This window comes from Neopsephotus bourkii, unplaced genomic scaffold (assembly GCF_033783945.1).
Source record: "Neopsephotus bourkii isolate Nb327-2 ecotype Australia unplaced genomic scaffold, CSIRO-AGI_Nbou_v1 NB_962, whole genome shotgun sequence".
In the NCBI taxonomy this organism is placed as follows: domain Eukaryota; kingdom Metazoa; phylum Chordata; class Aves; order Psittaciformes; family Psittacidae; genus Neopsephotus; species Neopsephotus bourkii.
Window position 1 is genome coordinate 4,317,510 of NW_026901456.1, and position 22,617 is coordinate 4,340,126.

Sequence of the window (22,617 nt, forward strand, 5' to 3'; positions counted from 1 at the left end):
ATGGAGTTTTCCATGCTTGGAGTTTGCCTGAAGGTTAAATCTGCCTGTGTGAGTAAAAGCTTTAGCAAAGACATCTAGTCACTTCTATGTTATGGGAGAGTGGAAAAAAACCCTAAATTTTTTCCAGCTTGGGAAGAAAAATATCTAACCACAATTCTAAGAAGGGCGACAGCAAATCTGCTGAGGGTTGAAATTTGACAGGCACAGTCAGTGGAGAGCTCAGTCATATGTTACGGACCTTACTCTTTGAACTCATCTCTATGTTTCCCAGTGTCTATAGGGAGCTATTTGTGTTCAACAGCCTGCAGGATAAGAGCACAACCAACCAGTCACCCCAACTGCCAGCAACTATTTCCTGTTCCTTTTTTCCCATGTAAGCACAAAATCAGGATCTCTATTAACACCTCTGTTCCCAAGGGTCTAGAAATGCTAAAGTTAAACTTCTGATTGTGTTAACTCAGTCTTTTGAAATGTGTATAAGATTGTGAGTAAAGGAATTGTTTGTCCAGTTAAACAAGAAGGACTGACTGGTTTTAAAGGAGTTAGCATCTTTCTTCTGCCATCACTTTTAATTTTCCTGCTTAAAATGTCTACCTGATCTCTGTGAAGGGCTTGGAGCTGTAGTAGCTTCTGAATCCTACATGAAATATGGCTATAGAGGTAACTATCTTGTGACTACAGCTGGTTATTAGATTATTACCTGCATGAAGAAGTTGTCTTAGTTTAACACCAAGCCATTAAAAAGAAAAAAGGAAAGAAATCGATGTTTCCATGAGAGCAACTTCTTAGCTAACACATTAGGAAATCTAAGAAATAACACCTGAACTAGAAGCTGTGAAGAGGCTATGTGCACACAACGCACAAGTCAAAAAAGCCGGAAAGATCACCATCGTTGTTGAAAGTGCAAGCTGCATTCACAGAGATCTCACTGGCAGAGAGACTACATGAGAGGCCGAGGAAGGTAGGTTTGCTCAGGACCAAGAGGAATTGCAAGCTCTAGGTGAGATAAAGGTGCAGGTTTTGTCATCATTTTGGGAAGTCAGACATGCATGGAGAAGGTTTGAAGCTTTAAAATTAAACATTGTGTTTCTACTGCTAGGAAGACACTTTTAGGTCACCGACATCAATGAACAGTCACAAGCAATTGGTCAGAAATTAGTAGCTTATTTCATCAGTGGAAGTGCTAAAAAGTTGCAGCTAGGAGGTCTGGCAGAAGCCTTGACATTAGGCATGTGCATGGTGAGACTGGAGAGGGGAATGTCCCTGCAGCCGTGAAGCCAAACGCTTTCACTAAGTGTCCTGATTTCAGCCGTAACAGCTAATTTTCTTCCTAATAGCTGGTGCAGTGCTGTGTTTTGGCTTTAGTCTGAGAACAGTGCTGATAACACTGCACCCTAGGAATTACTGCAGTAATTCCAAAGCAAGAGCAGTGAATGAACAAATCCTCATTCTTGGCTGTTATCATAGCCCCTGGCTGTATCTGCATTGCTCTTTAGATGCTCCAATAAAGAACTAGAGCACCCTATCTGTCTCTTTTTATGACATTCCATAGTCTATGGCATTTCTTCCATACATCTCTGCAGCATTTCAGTCAAGCCACCCTTAATACCCAGTCAAGGCCCCCTCAGTCTCAACTTACCTGCCTCATGCATATCCTGAAAGCTCACCATGCTTGAGTGTGAGGCTAGACTAGATGACCTCCTGAAGTCATCTATGACCTGAGTTATCCTGTGATCCCATGACCACATTGCAGAGCAGGCCTGCAATCTGATATGTGTGTGGCACAGCAGATTACAGCAGTGTGGCCAGTATCACTGTGGAGGTCAACACAGCCATACTCTGGGTGTATTACTCTTCCGTTCCTGGTGTCCAGGACATAGCAGAGCATCTTCCCCCTTTTTGAGCTCATAGGCAGGATGTGTGATGTCCTACAGTGTCCCCTGAATATGCAGTCACAAAAGGTTTGGTTGTACCTGTGCCTCTCGGTCACTCTATGTGGCCCTTGAGCACCCCAATCAGAATGCCTGACTCTGCGTGTTGTTCTAGGGCTTCCTGGAAGTTCTCTGCCCACCACCCACACCACGTTTTTACTCTCTCAACTGTTGACACAAGATACCAGTCTCCACGATGTCATGATCTTCACCTTCATCTTTATCAGTGCTGTGTGACCCTCTGCAGCCTGCACCCAAATGACCATGGGGAGCTCAGCCACATCCTTAGCTCCTGCCAAGTGTATCTTTGTGTGCCTGAGAGCTGCCTGGGAGATAAGCTGGGTGCAAGAGCTGGGACACCTTCCGCACCAGCCCATCATAGATGTGAGCAGTTGGTGCTGCTCAGCCTTAGACAGGGATGGGACATGGTGGGGAGGGTACTCCATCTATGAGGTGAAACACCAAGGGCCAGGGAAGGACTCTTCTACAGGTCAATTTGTCCAGAGGAAGGCATGCATTGTAAAAATCCTTTCTGGCTGACAAGTGTGAAGCCTTTTCCTGTGGTCAAGGGACAGCAATCTGCATCAGCCTCACACAGAGAAGCTTCTGGCAATAAATTCCTGAAAGCTGGCTCCCATTATACTGCATGTCTGGGACCACTGTCTCCATGAAGGGAGCACAGCCCCAGGAAAGATGTGCAAGCTGATCAGCCCTCTCTTCCCTGCGCCGCCCCTTACTCTGGGGACCAACTCACAGCTGCGAGAAACTCCAGCTGCAAGTACTACAGTCCAGGCTTGGTACATGGAGGCAGAACGTGCAGACAGGACCAATAGCAGCAGCGGGTTTGCCACAGAGATCCCCCTGCCCTGCATGCACCCTGCAGGCCTTGCTTAACCAGGAGCAAAAGCAGCTCACATGAGGCATATGCAGAGAAGAAAGCTCCTCATTGATCACCGGGGCAGTGTGCAATCCTGGAGTCATTCATATTCACTGTACCCAGAAGAGATGGGTCACGATACTGGGAGAAAGGCTGGGAGCATTATCACAAGCCACATGCTGGCCTGGTTTTCTTCTTAAACAAGCTATAAGTCAGACCTCAGATCTCTCTGCCAGCTATTCATGGCAGCAGTTCTGGGCTAAGGGCTATTTGCTCTTCCGCTTGCTAAAGTCTGTGGTATCACAGCCTGCAAAAGAAGGTGCACGAGGCATCTCTCCCTAAAGACAATAAAAACCAAGAGGACTGAGGAAAAATAGAGCTGAAAAAGAGCCCCAGGGCTCTCAGTTACCCCACTGGCCCCATTTCAAGGAACTCTCTGACCCTGTTGGCCTGATTGCCTCTAGTCTATGGGCTCAGCCTTGATGTTGAGGACACAGGGTCGAGCTTCCTACCACTTTGACTGACTGACTTCCTGCAGCCACAGACAGGGGCCCTCAAGGAGGACATTGTTGGACTGACCTGATCAAAGCAGATCTGATCTGATCTGTAGGGGAATGGGTGACCTGAATGAAACAATCCCATTGGATTTTGTAGAAGCCTTCCACTAGGAGGACTCTCAGTGCAACTAAGCGATTTCTGGCAGGCATTTTCTGTGATAGCTGTCCTCCAGCTCTGCATGGTCACTGTTGCTGCATGAGGTACCGCTTGACCTGAGGACTGCTTGCTCCCTCTAATTTACTCCATGGCCTCCAATAGACTTTCTGGCAGTCAAACTTTCACCTGTTGGTCTGCTGGGAAGGGTAGGATGCAGGGTTTCTCCACAGTTCAGGCCCGGATCCACATGTACTGCCCACAGTGATCAGACTGTGCCATCAGTAATGAAACTGTGCAGGGCAACTTGACTGCACTGGGTAAGGGAGGTTAGGGCAGCTATGATTTTCCTGAATATGACAATCTTTTTCACTAGGATGGCAGATGCAGGGCAGGAGTCCATGTATTGCTGTGTCTTTAAGCCTATGTGGTAAAGGAGGGAGTGAACATTTGGTTTTCGGATCAGATACCCAGTGCTTTTCCTCTGGCTTTCCACTTGCGCAGCTAGGGCTACAAGGCTGTGTCCCATAGCTCTCCCTTGTGTTCCTCCACTATGATCCACCAACATGAAGTTATATTGCTCAAAACTGGACTCACTGGTTCCCTTCTTTTGCTGCTCATGGTGGTATTTTTGGGGGTCATCCTGAGGAATAAGAGAATTCTCAGCAAGTTAGACTGAGCAACAAAAATGGTAGCATCATCTGGTGACTCCTTAGCAGAAGGGTCCTTGATGCTAAATGGACTGACTGATGGTGGCTGGTGGTGTGACCTTGGTAGGTGGAGGCATGACATGGGTACCTAGATGAGGTAGGGCTGGTGGTCTAGCCCTAGGTGCAGACAGCTTGCTGCCAGTAAGCAATGATTCTAGCCAAAGAGTGACTATTGCTGCCAGGCTGGTGATGCATCCGTAGCAAGATAAGGCCCACTGTCACATGCACGTGCTGACATGTCACTGCCATCCTCTCTGATGACAGCTGCGAGTTTTCCTTCGAATCTGCTGCAACCTACTGGTGGGTGAGGAGTTATCTGTCTCTTATCAGCTTTCCTGTCTGTGGGCTTCCTGAAAATTTTCATACTCAAAGAAGTATCTTTCTCCATCTCAAGATGGTTGCTCCTGCTCTTGAAAGCATCCTGTAACTTTTTCTCCTCTGCCTGGCACTGCTCTCCAACTTGCATTTCCCCCAGTGACCAATCTGGCCAGGGATCCCTTTGTATCACATGGATACTGCAGCTCTGCTCTATGAAATCATAGCCCTACATTGGATTTCTTTCCCCATACCTCTCCTCCCCATTTAAATGAGAGCTACGTGGGCCCTATAGGGCCCCAGAGCCCCACCTTCAGATGTCAGGTGATGCAGAGATGTAATTGAGAGGACCCTGTGTCCTACCCACAGTGCCTAGCTTTTGAAGAGACAAGCTGTGTTTGAAGGGATAAGGAAGGCTGGTAAAGTATCATGGCCCACATTGCTCTACACTTCTGGATACATGTTGGTGTTCCAGCAGTGCTGTTGCCATGCACAGCATATCTGTTGTGGTCACACAGATATGGAGGTGTCCTAAACGTTGCTGAAGTGGGCTGGGTGCTTCTGAAAGGCCAGCTTCTGGTATGTGCTGGGTGCTCTCAGGTCTGTGTGCCCAAGGGAGATCAGGGAGGTTGGTTGCTCCCACCCCGCAGGGGCAGCTGAACTAGCTTGATGGCAAGGTGGGAACTGCTTTACCTCCATCCCTTGGACAGGGAGATATTAAGGGCAGAGGGAAACAAAACCCCACATTATCACTTATTGCATGGGTTTGGGCGTGTGGTCCGGTAGGGTGAACCTAGATAGACCTGAGCCTAATCAGGTTCAGGTCTGCTATGCACCTTTGTGAGGAGTTGGCAATTGGCTTGCTTGTCCATTTGTGAAATGGGGCTAACACTGCTTACCTTTGTTTTCAGTATGTTTCAGGTCTCAGCATGAAATATATTATGCAAACGAGGGAGGTTTCTGGTGTTATTTCTTAGCAATGAGCAGCAGACCTTGAATTTTGACCTTTACATGTTGTTGGAGGGTTGTTTTTTTTTGTTGTTGTTGTTGTTTTTTGTTGGGTTTTTTAATGACTCTCCGTACTCGCCTCACCAGGCCTGAACTGAGTGGACTGGTCGCAACTGAAGGTCAGAATCATTTTCCTGCCAACTCTAACTATGTAAGTACGGGGTTGAGCAGCGCTGGAGGGGGGTATATTTATGGGCATGCAGATGATCTACCATTTGGACGCGTTTCTGCTGGTAGGTGGAGGGATGGAAGTACAGCTCTGTGGGGACACTGTGTGGTCGCTGCAGAAAACGGCACCCGGTATGGGTGAGCTGAGCCCGTGGCTTGCTTTCTCCTTAGCTGCGTGTAGGCAGAGCGCAAGAGCAAAGACCAACGTGCGTGTCACCGTGGGCGAGTAAGCATGAAGTGCCAACTTGTATGGTTATCTGGCCCTCGCCGCCAGCCTGTTGGGTGGCCAAGCTCAAATGCTGACCAGGTTGCAAAGAGTTAAAATACTGATTCAGTTTTCTGCACTGAGTCCTGGCTGTCCTCAATGTGCTCAGCTGGATGCAGAGGAAAGGCTAAGTGCGTCTCAGCCAGTGTAAATCACGCCTCCTTCTGCCTATCTCCATCTGTAAATGATACCAGCCTAGGCTCGGCTGCCTCCTGAGTAACCCCACGTGTACAAGCATCTCTCTGTGAGCATTAACCTAACCAGGAGAGTTATTCCTATGCTCTCCTCTATACACTGCAGTGTTCCCAGCAAGCTTGTACAGCTGCAGCTGCCCTTCTACAGGAGTTTCTTCAGTGCATTGCAGTCTCCTAAATTCAGGCTCCATTTCAATGGATACCTCATACATAGACTATGTATGCACCAAACCTGAAGTTCAGTGACTGATTCCCTACAGCGTATCATCTAGCTGGAGGGATGCTCATGTGTTACTGTGTCAGCAAATTATTATTCATTAACTCAAGTGAGCCAAGCCCACGTGTGTGTTTACCTGCTGCAGGTGCTGCTATCCTGATTTCTGAATTAGAGCAAGCCCTGAGGAGGAACACTGTTTTGATGTCCACGGGCTAACGTCTGGGTTAGTCTGTCTCTGAACTTCTTCATATGTGTGCTCAGGAGCTCCTGTGGGGAGCACACATATGAAAATGCATGATGCTCCTCTTGCATCAGCCAGTGGTAGGGGCAGAGGGAGAGTGCTGTCCAGAATACAAGAGTATTTCATTAGTGCCCTGTCTGTAGACTGACGTTGTCACCATGACAGCTAGCTGAAGAAACAGCAGCAAAACAAGGAGTTCACCAGCTTGTCAAAAGTTTTAGGTTTGGATGAGGTTTTGACAGACCCATCTCACAACTCCTCAGTAGCCCAGGCACTGTGCAGATTGTCCCTGGGCTCCTTCCTCCCTCTTCCCAGCCACCTGCCTGAGAGTCTATTCCCTTTGCAAGAGTAAGATGAAATGTTTTAGTCTGGGGTGGAAGGCAACTAGATTTCATAAGGGAATTACTGTTTTCTGCCTAGGCTCTGAATTTTGATCCTGGTTCTGCACACACATTTCATGTATTTCCCTGATAAGAGTTGAAGGTGCTCTAAAATTTACCAGGAACATTGTTTTGGGGTTCCAGTTATCCCAAGAAAAGCTCAGATAGAGTGATATGAATCAGAATAGTGTTCTGTTGCAAAGATGACTATAAGCTTCTGAATTCTTCCAGTTACATGGGGTAGTTGGTTTCAATCCATTATTAATGATTCCTGACACAGCATTTGATCTCCAGTTCCACAAAGTCCAAGACTGTTCAGATGAGCCTTTGGTCCTTACTCATCTCATTATGTGAGCTTCAGCCACTTGTGATGTGATATTAATGACCACTTAAAAATTCTGCTCATCTATGAATTAATGATATGGGTCCTCATTTAAAAAAGCAAGTGCAGTTCTAGGACACCGTCAGATTTGTGAGGACTCCAAAGCAGACTTTCATCGTGCACATAGCGTGAATGTTTGGTGCAAGCTAGGGTTTTGTATAAGAATTAGTGTTTTGATGTGTGTTCTGTGGAGGATGGCATTCATACATCAGTTTCTATGTCAAAAGGTATTAGGAGTCAGTGGGTCAACAGACACAGCCGCAGCTGGGGAGACGTAGTTTCAGCTTCTTGTCCCACCACAGAGTCATTCAGTGACCACTCAGCTTCTCATAGCTATTTAGGTTCCTAGCTCCCACTGATTTTGAAAGGTATTACACACCTCAGTATGCCTGAACATCTACTCTTTCAGTTGCTTTCCTGAAAGAGTCAGCAAATCAATGTTTTCATTCAAACTGCTCAAGTCCATAGTGGTCCTGTTACCAGAACGCAGCCCACAGATACTAGGATAGAGCACTGCATGCAGTCCTGCAAATGCAGACCTCCTGGGATGGCATATCTAGAGGCGGCTCTGTACCAGCAGCCAGGCTCTATCTCTGGGTAGTGTGCGTCCATGAGTCTGCATCTTCAGAAACCATGTTCTTACAATTCCTTAGCCTTGTATCAGCTGTGGGATGCTGCAGGGTACCGCTCATGCTGTTCCTGCCTGGTGAGATAAGGCTCCCATCAAAGTTCCAACTTGTTACAGAAAATCTCACACCACATGCAGTGCGTCAAGAAGCTTCCAGATTGTTTAGAGTTACAAGAGCAAAACTGTATCTGTATTTTCAGCAAATATCTTCTGATGTTTGCTGAAATGATATGTGAGCTTTAAAATAGAGGTTCTCAAAAGATGCCAGCAAAAAGAGCGGTCACTGTAAGACCAAGCTGGTGTTGTGGTTAAAGTGTCTTTGAGACTTCCAGACACAAATCTATCAGTGCAAGCCAAATAAGCAAAATGCCTGTAACTTTTCTGGTTAAAACACTTCCTCCTATTTGGCCTGCCTGTTTGTTTCATAGTTTTCAGCTGCATGTTTTCAGCTGCATACACAAAAACCTAGGAAGAACCTATTCTGGGTGACCATAAGATGCTGACCTGGACTTTGCTACTGGACTGATACCTGAAGGGAAAGATAAAATTTCACTTCTTTAATTAAGACCTCAGTTGGACTTTCAAATAGGAAATGATCTTTAGAACAACAATGCCAGTCAGAGTTGGTGGAACCTGCATCCTCTGTAGTGTCCCATGTGCTCCAAGAGAAAAAGTAAGGAACATCCCATTGTCCTGATTTACAGAAAAATATGTCTCTGGAAGAGATCAAATCTGCTTTTGCTGGCAAAAGTGACCCAGATATTTTTGTATCTAATCATGTTCCTTTTTATTTGTCATGATGTTTAGCCAGAGCTGTAGGTCAAACAAACGGCTTTGTGCTGTGCGCCAAATGTAGACTGATATGGAGCCTTTGAAGTAAGAAATCTGAGCTGCCTTCTCCCCACGGATTTTGGTCCTTCTGATAAGTGGATGCACAACTGACATACCACTCTTTGACCCATTTGTGAGCACTTCACTGCTGTATTAGCTTTATGGTAATCCTCAGAAATAAGGGGAATACTTACCAAAAGTATAGAAAACTTTGAATAGAGAAAGCAGGATAAAACAAGTTTTACAGATCAGTTTTAAGACAAAGCCTGTCCTTGGTGAGAGGTTTGGGACTTCACATCTGAGAAGACAAAATTCCTCTAGGTGAGCCCTGAGCTATAGAAACTGTGTTTGTATTTTACTTACACAGAATATAATTCTGACTGTGGGCTGGCAAAATGAAGCCCCAGAGATGGGGACCCCTTAAGTACATGCCTTTTTTAGTTCAACCAACCCATCCACATTCTTACATCTGGATTTTGAATGTTTGGGGTCCTTCTGGGAGAGGTTCAGTTTTATGTAAGGAACCTCTGTTTTTCACTGCAGGCTAGGATCAGAGGTGAGCTCATGACACAGAACTTAGATCTCAGGTCAAAAGTGAATATGTTGACATGGAGGAACCTGCACAGTTGAAGTTCAGCTTCTTACACAGATAAACGGATGTATGAATGGTCTGCAGCATTTGAATCCAGGTCTGGATATAATATTTTGAACCCTGTCTGAGTTGAGGGAATTGCAGTCAGAAAGGTCAGCTGTGTATCCTTGTCAAGCAAGGCTCCTGAATTACGTCACTGGAGAGATGCATGATATTTTTTTACTTGGGATATCCTTTAGGCTAACTTCAATGGAGACACATATGTGCAAAACCAGGCAAGCAGTTTAGCCCTTATAGTCTACTGATTCCCTGCTGCACAAGGACAACAAGCTGAAGTTTGTCAGCTCTTAAAGCATCTGGAGCAGGCAAGGAGGAGACAAACAGACAAATAAAACCCCACTTGAATCTAGACTATTCCCTTTAATATTAGTGGGCTCAAATCTGGTTGTGTCTATTATAACCAATTTGCATTAGGAACCTTTTACTCGGTTTTCTGCCATTAGAATAGCAGTAAGTACTTTAAGATCCTGGATCACTCTCACTGAGTTAGATAACTCAGAGTCATGCTGCACATGAATGTCTTAAGACTCCTCCATCATATGGATACCTTGGTTGATATACATATGGATGTATGGTTGATACATCCGGTCCCTTAGTTCACATCCACTATGTGGGCCTTGCTCGTTGTTGAATGTACCAGTCCAAGCTCAAGTACAGTGCTGTTTTGGGGCTGGAGGGTTGCACTTAATGAGGCTCATAGCTATCTCTGGTGATGGAGACAGAGTGATGGTAACAGTAAATCTCTGCACTGCAAGCGCATGAGGTATGGTAAGCCCTGCAGAAGAGCACAAAACTGGAGTTTGATTCAACACATTAGACTGGAATATGAAGCTACCACTTGTCCTAGAGAGCTCATGGTACTGAGTGCAGACCTGCTGCCTGCAGCCAGCGCACTACTGTACTCTGGTGCCTTCCATGCTGCTCTGGGCAGCCTCATCCCCATCCAGGAGATACCAGCATGGGGACTGTGGTAACCCCCCTGAGATGATGAGACTTCTGAATGATCTAGGTCAATGGACAAGCAGGGTAAGCTACTGCCATGAGATGGAAATTTTCTGAATACATTCTTACATGAACCACAACAATTGCATATACACAAAAAGGTGTGTGTACTCCAGTTGTGCAGGTCTGCAGATCTGTGAAAAATCTGATTTATTTTAAAAGTGACTGAACTTCTGTGAAAATGGTAATTTCCTGTCTTTCTTTCATCTCAGAAATGGCCAATGAGAGGCAGTAGCAGAAATGCTAAACACGTCCTTCTCAAGAAAGTGCTTTGAAGATCCACACATTATATAGTCCTGAAAGTAAAAGAAAGCAGTACCAAAACATACTTCCATTACTTTGGTGGGATAAATGTACATGCCATGCCACAATGCTTGCAGCATATATTCCTGGCCACCACATTCACAGTATTTTTGAAATCTAAGGTGAATCAGCTCTTTAGCTTCTACTGGATCCTTCAACGGAGATGCCAGAATATGGTTTATAAACTGCTGGATGTTAGGAGATCCAGGAGAGTTCATTAATCAGATGGAATCCAATTAAAAGATTACTTTCCTTTTCTCCAGATAGCATGCTATATAGATGCACAAAATTATCTGTTAAAATCCCTCAGGCAGCTTACCCGGAATAACCTTCTTCTGGATCCACTCCAGCTCCCAGTGGAGGCTCTAGTTCAGGAAATCATCCTTATTCAGAACAGCACTTAAGCTCTTGCTTAAAGTTAGGCATGTACGCAAGAGCCACTTCCCACAAGGCTGTATTTAATTGCACCCTAGCTGCCTTCCTAAATTGAGATTAATGTCAACGGGAAGGTTCCTGCTGATTTCGGAAAGCTGGGAAGAGGCCGTTGCCATCTCCATGGAGTCACTGAACATCTTGACCATGTGAATACCCACAGAGTTATGTAGCTCATGGTATCTCTAAAATCACATATTCTCTCAGGCCTGGGAACCATCCGGGGGTGGTTGAAGATGTGTGGCCCAATGGATCAGGGTTCCCAGGAGGGTTGAAGATGTGTGGCCCAACAGATCAGGGCTCCCAGTGCCTTCCTGGTGGAGCTGGTTCCAGATGGGGAATGGCAGGGAGCCAGCCCCACTCAGAGGGGGTCAGCACCAGATCCAGAGCAGGCAGGTGCCAAGGTATCAAGGAAGGTGTGGGAAAGATGTTGGCATGGGGAAGGTGTGCATGCATGAATGGCATCTGTCTGCTGCTCAGGAGTTGAGGGGGTTTTCTGCTTGAAGTGGGAGCTGAATGTGGGCCAATTGCAAGGACAGTCTGTGCAACTGGATTGTGGCCATATAAGCAAATGACCCAAGATCAAGGAAGGTTGAAGAAACAAGAAATGTGCCTATGCTCACACAACATATACCAGGTTAAATGAACAATTACTTCCTAACTCATGTGCTGACACACTTTTTTCCCTTCCTTGTCAGTGGGCTTGAAATGGTCTGCTCTCATTTCTTTTTAGAGCTTTCAGCATTATGTGGGGCCTTGGGATATGTTTTGGCCTCAATGACCTCTATGGACTGTTGTGTGTAAACCAGATTTTTTCTGCCAAAATAAATATCAGCGTAATGTAATTTTCTCTGACAGTGGAGCTGGGCTCAGAAGATGCCACTGCATGAGGTTCTGTAAGGTGACTGCTGTGGTTTTCTATTCCAACAGAATGTCCTGAGCTGGCCTTTGCTTCCCCTTTTACTATCACTGTGTAAGCAGTATTAACTGGTTCCACAGTCACAGGACTCTATTGAAGTCCAGAGTATTAGCAGTGAGTATTTCTATTAGGCTGTATCCAGGTCTACAAGTTGGGAAAAATAAACAATGATGATGTGCATTAAACCCAAAATATATAGCAGTTCTAGACCTAACTTGAGATTTCTGCGAAACACTGAGCCACAGTGACCATTTGATCATATCAACTAACAAACACTGGCATGACCTGTGCTGGGTGCTCTCCTCATCTTCCTCATCTTCCTGTACTGCACACAGGTTGCTGGTGCCTGAGATGCACAGTAACAAAGCTGCTCAGTATCACAAGATGAGTAGCTCCCAGCATTGTTTCCTTCCCAACATGGGAGGCAGAGCCATACGGACTTGTGTGGCTGAGGGGCACCTGCTAAGATCAAGCAATGTGCTTGCTCCTTAGCACCAAGGCTTTGAACATGGGGCCCTACCAGGTAGCACACCACAGGCTAGCAGCCTTTCTCCAGTCTGAGATCTAGGGCCAGCAGCAGCTCCATCAGACCAGCAGCATTTGCCCACCAGGTACCTGGGTGGAAAGAGGCCTTGGTGTACTCCTAGAAGAGGGGCAGTGAAAACTGAGCTCGCACTGAGGGCTGCATCTGCACAGGCATGGATGAAGTAAGTTGAGCTCTGTTCTGCTCCTGCATTAAATATCACGGATTTGCACCCCAACTTGCTGTCTTATCAGACTTTCCAGTTTAAGCTCAGCCTCTGCAAGCCTCAGGCTCTATCTTGGTATCTCCAGTCCATTTCTCCTCCTTGAGTACTTAGTAAAACACTAAGTTTTAAGCCTTTACAAAGGCTTAAAATATAACAAGGGCTTAAAATGTAGAAATGTGTATGTCTGTATGTAGGCATGCATTGACTTGTAGGTATACAGAAAATGGTGAAGTTTTAAACACAAGGTTATTTAACGTGAGACTGTGCTGCTTGCAGGCACTTTAATTTGGCTCCTGTGCAGGAAGGACTGGTTTGCACTAGGCTCTGAGTAGAGAGAGACAAGCATGCTATTTGGCAAGCACTCTAATGCCCAGCTTCTGCCAGTCACCAGCTCCCGAGGGTACCTGCTGGGAAGGCATGCTGCTCTGACAGTGCTTCCACTCATGGCCTCCGAGAAATGGGCAGTGAGTGGTGCCCAGCTACCTGCCAGACTTTCAAAGGAGGCAAAATCATCTCATGGCCATGCAGGTCTTGGTCACAGGCTAAATGCATCTGGTAGGGGAAAGATCAAGTGTGAGGTAAGGCAGAGTCTTTCACATGTGGTTGCAAGCTGGTTTAAAGCACAGAGTGTTGTTCTGGAGCATATGAAATTGTCCGTGTAGACCTATCCACTGGACGAGTAGCAGATCTGCTGTCAGGAACTGCAGTGTTCAGTAATACCAGGAAATGCTTCCAACAGAATTTGAAAGGCCCAAAAGTGTCCTGTAATTTTTTAGACACCCAGGGGCTAAAATTTAATCCCCAACTTCAGCCTTCTGTCTTCTAAACAGTATTCATTTAAAACATGTCTTGGAACGCATCCTTACTAAGGAGTTGCAGCAGTCGTTCTGGAGAAATGGTTGAACTCTCCTGCCTGTGTGAATCAGACCACTTGTTTTGCTGAGGAATTATGAAAACAGATGATTCACTCATACGCCACTTTTCAGCAATGAGCCCATAAGTCTGCAGGCATGTGAGTGAACAACATCAAGCCCTGTGAAAGTGAGTATTTGCAGTAACTGGAGCTCCAGTTCAGGCTCTCCTTGCTTTGATCCATCCAAATTCCCCACTGGCTTCTGCAAACATCAGTTGAGACAGGACTGCAGAACTAGCTTGCTTATAATCTGCACCATCCCCTTTTTATTTACCTCATCCCACCTGATGCTCCATCAAATCATGGCACCCCTGCCAGCAGAGGGAGACATCTGATGGACGCATCCTTGTGACCTTACATCCTTGCGACCTTTACATCCCTGTGACCTTTACATCCCTGTGATTTCTACAGCCTTCCCTTTGTTTTCTCTGATGCCTAGTGGACAGGTTGATTCCTACACACCTTTTCTCACTGACCTCTTTCCTGCCTCTCCCTCCGCTTTAGGAGACAGGGTGGGGAGGCTTTGTTAAGTGAAGGAATCAGTCATAGGAATGGGCAAACCTGGAAGCCTAAGGAAAAACATAAATGTGGGGAAAGCATGTAGTCATGCTTCCCCCAAAAAGTCTTCACCAGTCTGCTGTGACATGGCATGATGTCATTTTGCTCAAACACCTTTGATACGTTTTTCTTCTCTAAATCAATCTCTTTTACATGCTTGCCAGCTAGTAGCATCTACAGCATCCTGTGGCAAGAAGGTCCACAGCTTGCAAGTGCATGGTGCAAAGAAGGGGACCACGTGCTTTTGTAAAGACTCAGAGACTCAGGATTTAGATCCATCTTATAAGCCACCCTCTATGGTTAGAATATGAAAGGAGAAGGAACAAGATTTGAAGCACCAGTGTTACTGTGGGCATTCAGTAACACCCCATCAGAAGCTGTGAGCTGCCCCTGCCCAGAGGAGCTGTTGCAATCTGTGGCCTCTGTCAGTGCGTGATCTCCTGCCAAACCCATAGCTTGTTGCTGTAACTCCTACTCTCCCTTCCCTCTGCTTTATGAGGACAGGACTGCAACAAAACGTGGTTTCAGCAAGAGTGCCTCTCCCAGTTTCCATTCCCCAGAAGCTCCTCAACACTGTGAGCACACTCTTAAGGAGACCTGAGGCTTCAGTGAGTTTGGTTGTAAGAAACAGCTTTTTGCTAGAGTAGCTGTGGCATGATGCCTGCTACCATTGCACATCTGTGCTGCAGTTTCTGTGAACTGCTGCCCGGTGCAGTCCCAAACAAAACCTCAGGACAGCTTGAGGCCAAAGCACATACCTTTGGCCTTCTCACACCTCCTAGGATCTGGCTTGCCTGACTCTGGATGCCTTGCAGGAAAGCAGGGAGAACATATAAAGCACTGTTTCATTTCCCCAGCACCTAAAGAGCCAACACACATGGAAGGAAGAAACATTCATCTGTCATCATGTTCAGCTGTGGACGTCACTGGAAGTCAAATGGAGGCACTGGTACAGATGACATCTAAGTGTTATAAGGGGGTGGGTCTGTGAACAGGGCAAGTGTTTCCTCATGAGAACAGCAGTCACTACTCTTCATATTTCAGAAGGTCTTATTCTGCCTGTTACTTGAAGGGCACAGCACACACTTCTTTAGTCAGCCTTTATCTACACATATAGTGCTTGTCAGAGCAAACGCCAGGACAAAATGACCTCAAAACATTTGAGGCTGATGGATCATGATACAAATTTATTTCAAGGACTAGGAGCGTAGCTATCAAGCATGTAAGCATCAGAGCAGGGGACCCAGACTTCAATGTAGGTGGAGGCATGAGAGAAACCATTGGCGCTAGTTCAAACCACTGATGGCAAATGACCTGTGGTTATTGGAGATACTTCACAGAAGCAGAGAGCAGGTGGGCATAGCTGCTACCTTGCTGTGTGCACTGCCCTGGGTGACATTTATACACCTGACACTTTACTACCATCTCTCCAACTCTTTAACTGCTCTCTCTGAGCTATTAACTGTATTCTTCCATAAGGGTCTGGGGAGTGTGGGTGAGGAGCAGAAGGCAGCAATGTTAGGTAGTACAAAGAGTGCTTGGCAGGGGGTGTATATCTGTGGAAAGTTTCTTTCCTTCTCAAGGGACACACATACATGTGTTCAAGGTCTGACATCTTACTTTCCCAGCCAGAAGGGCACTGTCCTCAGACTGCGGTGGTGGTAAGAGGTGAGGCTGGGAGCTGACAGCCTGATCAGCTGCCTGGGCTGCAGTGAGGATGGGGTTTCCATGGGAGAGGTGATCAGGTATATGGCTGTAACAGGTAGCCCTTGTTCTGGTGTTAGCAGACAGGAGGGGTGCAGTGCTGGCAGCTGCTATGCAGTTTCTCAGTAGTGCATGCAGACACCATCCCTGTTACCCATGCTGGGAATAGAGGTCACTCAGCACCTCATGTTCTCCAGGCCTGATGTGAGGGTGCCCTTTACCTGCAGCATGTTGGACAATGCTTCCCTCAGAATGATCTGTCCCAAGCAAAAGCTGTCCCTGTGGAAAAAAAAGCCATAATTGTTTGGAAAAGTGTTTAATTTCCCTCTTACTAAGGTTGATCTCAAGCAGGCTGAGGAGACAATTTCCCTAAGTCACTGTAAGCTAAGCATCAGACATAGTGAAATAATAGCATTTCCTTTTGCACATGTGCAGGCAGCACCCTTATTTACCCTCTACAGCTTTTGCAACAGCAGCACATAAAACCATAGCAACAAAGCTGAATGACTGCAGTCTCCACCTGGCCATGATTTCTCCAACCTTGCAGTTTGGGCTGAGGGAGCAGTACATTTCTTGGCAGGGTGGCAGGTACTGGTATCTTGCCTGCAGTGCAGACCCAGCACCAGAAACAGACAAGAGTTTGGGACCTGACTTGTTCTGCTTTTTTCCGAGCATTCAGTGTTGGAAAACTGCTTAGGCTGCAGTCCCTCACTGTCAAATGCATCCTGATGAGATACGCTTTCTCATAGACACAAAGGGTTTTCCTTCACAATTTTGCTTACACTTATGCTGCATAACAGAATATGGTTAAAATACACTTTTCTTCTGAATGCTTTTCCTCTCACTTCTGTGGTGACTGGAAAATGTTGCTCTGTCAAACACGATGAGACCCCACCTGCAGTACTGCATTCAGCTCTGTGGCCCCAAACACAAGGATGTCAACCTGTTGGAGTGAGTCCAGAGGAGGGCCATGAAGATGATCAGAGGCCTGGAGGACCTCTCCTATGGAGACAGGTTGAGAGGGTTGGGGTTGTTCAGCCTGGAGAAGAGAAGGCTCCAGGGAGATCTTAGAGCAGCTTCCAGTACCAAAACAGGGCCTAAAGGAAACCTGGGGAGGGACTTTTTACAAGAAGATGTAGTGACAGGAAAAGGGAGAATGGCTTTAAGCTGACAGAGGGGAGATTTAGATTAGATATAAGGAAAAAATTCTTCTCTGTGAGGGTGGTGAGGCACTGGCACAGGTAGTCCAGAGAAACTGTGGCTGCCCCATCCCTGACAGTGTTCAAGGCCAGTTTGGACAGGGCTTTGAGCAACCTGGTCTAGTGGGAAGTGTCCGTGCCCATGGCAGGGGGGTTGCAGCCAGATGATCTCTAAGGTCTCTTCCAACCCAACCCATTCTGTGATTCTATATTTTTATTTAGCCACAAAGGACTATTCCAGATGTCCCTCTCCACCATCTGAACTTTTCATTGTTTCTATATACAAGGTATTAAAGACAGTGCATCTTGATGTGGGTTTCTGAGGTAACAAAGGAGCAATCTTCAGACAATAAGTTATTCTAATATTTAGAGACAGGTTTTACCACCTATGAACATTTTGGGGACAGCCTGTCAAGATCCCTCTGAATAGCAGCCAACCTTCCAGCAGGTCAGCTGTTCCTCCTGGCTGTCACCCATGCCAGTTGTTATGTGAAAGGCTGGGGGTTAATACCTTTGCAAACTTACCCAAAGGGTTACAACAGGTGTTCAGATTGCATAATACACAATTAACTTTCAGGATCTCTCAGAAAAACAGAATACCCTGACTGTTGAACCAGCAAATGTATTTACCAGCCAACAAACGCCCCAAAAAATAGGCAAAGGATGAAAACTCTAAACACTTCTCCCTGAAAGATGGAAGCACAGTTATATAAGAAATAAACAATAGCAAAAGGATTTCCTAATTTAAAAAGAAAACCCAACCTGTACAGGGCAAGACATCAAAAATCCCAGCTGTGCTGAATACCATACCCTTGGGAAGGAACAGTGTACAGATCCTAACTCTCTTACCCTGGGAAATAAAATAACATCCATCATGAATGGGGTGGATGCAGAAAGAAGATCAAATGAATAACGATTTGCTTAGAGGAATGACAAACAGAGGTAAAGTTAAATGTTCAAGAGGTGGAAGTTACAGCTTCTGGAGATGTGATAGCTTACACATCCTGATCCATTGCATAGACTCTGCCCAAGAGTGTAAGAAACAGGTAAGAGACCTAGCAGTACAGCTGCAAAACTAAAAATTAAGAGGTGACATCTTCAATTACCAGCACTGCTATGAGAAACCAGAAGGAGATGGAAAATGTACCAAGATGTAGTGAAAAGTAGATTATAAAGAAAAAAACCCATAAGGAAACAGTTCAGAGTTAGTTAACGGTTGTAATCTTGAATAATCATAACAGGAAACGTTTCAGCAGTAACAGTTAAAGTAAAACTGTAAAACCTAGTGATCTTGGTAGGTCTTTTTGTTTTACAGGGTGATCGCCTGACAGTCAACTTGAAAAGCAGCAGACAGGCCCAGGGACAGAACTGCCGATTTCACTAATGTTCTTACAAGCATATGTGTAAGTACCAGAAGGAATCTAGGAGAGTTATCAAGACGGTAAAAACCTTAAAGCAGTGGGGAAACTAATTAAATGCTATCAGCACTCTACGTATCAGTAGTTAGCAGTACAACATATCAGTAGTTTAAGGCTGAGAAGATTGTGTGCTAAGTTTGTGTATACAAAAGCATGAGGTCTGAAAGGCAGTGAATAGTACAACATTATGATTTAAGCAGAACAGATGAAATGCTGAAGGAAAATTACATAGGTACATATAAGAGGACGCTCATACCTCTCCAATAACCATACTTAACAGCTATATTATTTTCTAAGAATTTACCCTGTAACCAACACTTCTATAAAAGAAGATGTTTGTGTCAAATATATCAGCTGATGATTTAAGATAAACTATAAAGTTTGCCTGTTTATAGTAGAGAATATGGGGAAACAACTAATGGAGGATTGGAAAAAAAAGTGACCAAGTATACTTGTAAAAAGTCCTTCTCCAAATTTCTTGCAGGCCCCATTTAGGTATTGGAAGACCACTGTACCGTCACCCCTGCAGCTTCTCTTCTCTAGACTGACCAACCCCAACTCTCTCAGCCTGTCTCCAGAGAGGAGGAGCTCCACCCCTCTGACCATCTTTGTGGCCCTCCTCTGTTATAAAAGGTATGACTGTTAAAAATTCCCCTAGAGTCAGTGAAATATTCATATCTAATGTCTCGGCATTTCTCAGCAGGTGAGGGTTGTGTGTTAGGAGTGGGGGACTTGAGCCCAGGTTCCATCTCTTGGCAATGGTCCTGATGGTCCTCTGATTACTGCAGACTTGAGAATCTGCAAACCCTGAGGGATATCCCACTCAGAGGGAGATGCTGGTTGCCACCCACTGCAGTACAGGAGAGCTCAAAGGGCCTCACTTTGAACCACTATTCACAGGGTCGCAAAATGATTGGCTTTAGACATTAGTAAATTTCCATCCTGGGCACAATCCAAGTCAGTAATTACTAGGAATTTTTCAAAACTCCAGTAACAATGGCACTGTTCTACTCAGGCTATGATAAAGGGAAGGAGTGTTCTAAGGCTGTCAAGGAATGACTGATTATCCCTTCTCTTGCTTCCCACCTTAGCCAGGGAACAGAAGTCCCTAGTACAATCAGTGCCTTCCTCCTTAGCCATGCAAGAGTTCCTGGTATGGGCAAGCGACACTTCATTGCTCAATTCATTACACAAAGTCTAAGGACCGGCAGAAATTCCAGAGATCATGGAGCAGCCCAGAGGATGAGGTGGGGAAGTAAGATGCACCACCACCAAAATACAGCAAATTGAGCACCCCATTCCAATCCTATAGTTAATAATCTATGTACGCTACGTGTATGCATGCTTATTTATGAGTATTCCTTTATGAGTTTACAATATGCATTGCAAAATCTTGGGAGAGATGAATCACTAATGAACTCAAACCCTCCTATGAGATCTGGGTCTAATCACAACATCTTCAGTATGCCTGCTACCTTCTTCACCATCTTACCAGTAAGCCTAACAAAGGATTTGTAAAATAGTCAACAACTAAATACATCACTGCACAGTCACAGAAGGATTATCAATAATGAAAGTTACGAACAGTTATCATTCAGTTCTGAGCCTGTTGTACATTGAAAATGGAAATGTCTTCCTTCAAGACCACAGGGCTGCTACATGTGAAAATAGATCCAATTGTAATGTTGTTTATACTGTTAAATACTGTACATATTTACATGTGATGTACCTCCTGCTGATGACAATACCCTGTCATGGGTTGGACCCATCTGCTCCACAACACCTAGGAGGCAAAGCAGATGTTGCCACAGCACTGCCTCATCCATGAATGGTCAATTGCTGCAGTGGAGCTGGCAGATGGGTGTAAAAGCTCTAATCTCCTTGGTTTTCACATACGACCCAGTGTCCAGATCTGCTACGGCTGTCACTTCTGTCTTGCTCATGACAGCAGTCCAGCTAGTTCTAGAGTCCAGACATCTAGTCTATAGCTCTCTAATATGGCTACAAGGATATTATGAAAGACCATGCTGAAACCTTGCCAAAGCAAATATAAACCACCGCTACCACTCCGCTGAAACAGTCCTCCCATTATCTCACAATAGAAAGCAATCAGCTTGATCAGGCACAATTTGCACTTGGTAAATCTATGCTGCTGTTTCCAATCACCTTTTGTTCTTCACATGCCTGATAACAGCTTCCAGAAGGATTTGTCCCTTAACTGTCACATGGTTTGGGGTGTGGCTGATCATCCTTCACCTCCCTGGACCTTCACTGCCCTTCTCAAGGATGAGCATGACATTTACCTTCCATTCACCAGGGTCTCTTCCCCATTGCTATGACCCATTCTTGTGTACAGACAGGAGGCTCAACCAGGTTCCTACCTCCCTCCACTGAGATCAGGAGCATTTTACTTAATGTTAGTCTCCATTTGGGAGACTAATATTAAGGCAGTCACCTTTCCTGCTCAAGATATTTGGCTGCCCCTCCTTTTTAACCAGTTCCATGCTATCTGGCCTTGGTCATCTCATTGCTATAAAGACTAAGCAACCCTGAGCAAATGTGACCTTCAAGGGGACACGCAGCACAATGGGATTATTCAAGGACTCTTATAATTTCATTGAGAACAGAGTTGGCTGTTAAATTTCATGTCTATTTGACAACCTATCCATCCCTTATTTATGTAGGTATGACTGTGTGCGTGCGTGCAAGTATTGGCTAAACAGGACTGGCCAGGAACAGATGGTAGAAGAGGTTGGCTGAAAGAAGGATAAATCCTTTCACCCAGTTATTGGCAGTCCATGGCAGCAGTTCCCAAGCTACTCTGCTTGGGAACCGCCAGTGCTATGGCTGCTCTCCTACTGCCATACTGACGCTCACATCCCTGCATTTGGGAGCTCCTCTAAGAGCATGCTGGTGGTTCTAGGTGGCTTTATCCAGCCAGGACAAACCAGGGCATGTCTCTGGCTACATGATGCGGGAGGCTGGGCTTGCCGTGGTCATTCTGACTTATGGATTTCATCAAAGCAAACAGAAGCAGCTTGCCAGCTACTTTGACTTTGAGGGCCAAGCCGAGGGCACATGGGAAATTGACAGAGAGAAGAAGGGGATCAGAGAAGAAATACTGCCAGCAGCTCACTCCTGTGCTGGGAGATGCTCATGCACAGAAAATTATCCAGAAGCAGTGATAGCAGTAACCATGACAATGTCAGCAGCACAGCACTAGCAGGGCTCCCTCAGGGATTAACACTTTTCCATACCATGAGCGTATCTCCCTTTTTCTGACGTATGCTGTTGTTCCAGTGGTAGTCCATGTTCGCTTTATCTTCCTGAAATCAGAGCTACCTGAGAAACTGCTTTCTCTGCGAATTGCTTAGGGAGGACTACGTGTAAAAAGAAAGTATTTTTTACAGAAAGTGTGTCCCAGAGCATGTGCTTGTGGAGCACTTTGCACCACAGTCCCGCCCTAATCCCCCTCCCTCAGATGTCCCCATCATAGCCAGGAACCACTGCTGACTGAAACCAAAGTTGCCTCATTTCACTGAACACACTGCTATTTTCTAAGATGTGACTCAGAGCTTTTCAATTAGGTGTCAGCATGTGCTATTTGCTAGAAATGAAATCAACAGTAATTCTACTTTGTTTTTTAGTAAGTTTTTGTCTTTTCTTGCTCCAGATCATGAGTGAGGTACACAGGGAGCAGAGCTCAGAGAGACTGGTCCTGGCTGTGTATAAGGACCTGCTTCTCATAGCAAAGGCTTCAGGCACGGGTGAGTCACTAACAAGCATGATCTTGGTGGAAGGGAAGGCAAACTGTGGGCACTAAGTAGCCTGACAGCTTGGCAGACCTTTCTCACTGACTGCTCAGTTCTCAGGCTTTTGTGCCCACACCAGCCAAGGGAATAATAATAATAATAATTATTATTATTATTATTATTTTATTATTATTATTATCAACATCATCATAACCATC

At 45.5% G+C, this 22,617-nt stretch overlaps 1 long non-coding RNA gene across 1 annotated transcript in view; it reads left to right on the forward strand.

The window, feature by feature from the left end:
• The window catches only part of LOC133215237 (uncharacterized), a 51,223-nt gene extending 28,660 nt beyond the window's left edge, over nt 1-22,563 (forward strand). Inside the window, exons 3-4 of the long non-coding RNA XR_009726348.1 lie at nt 5,580-5,643; nt 19,132-22,563. This is a non-coding gene — a long non-coding RNA (uncharacterized LOC133215237). The remainder of the gene's footprint in view (nt 1-5,579; nt 5,644-19,131) is intronic.
• The last annotated feature ends 54 nt before the right edge of the window (nt 22,564-22,617 follow it).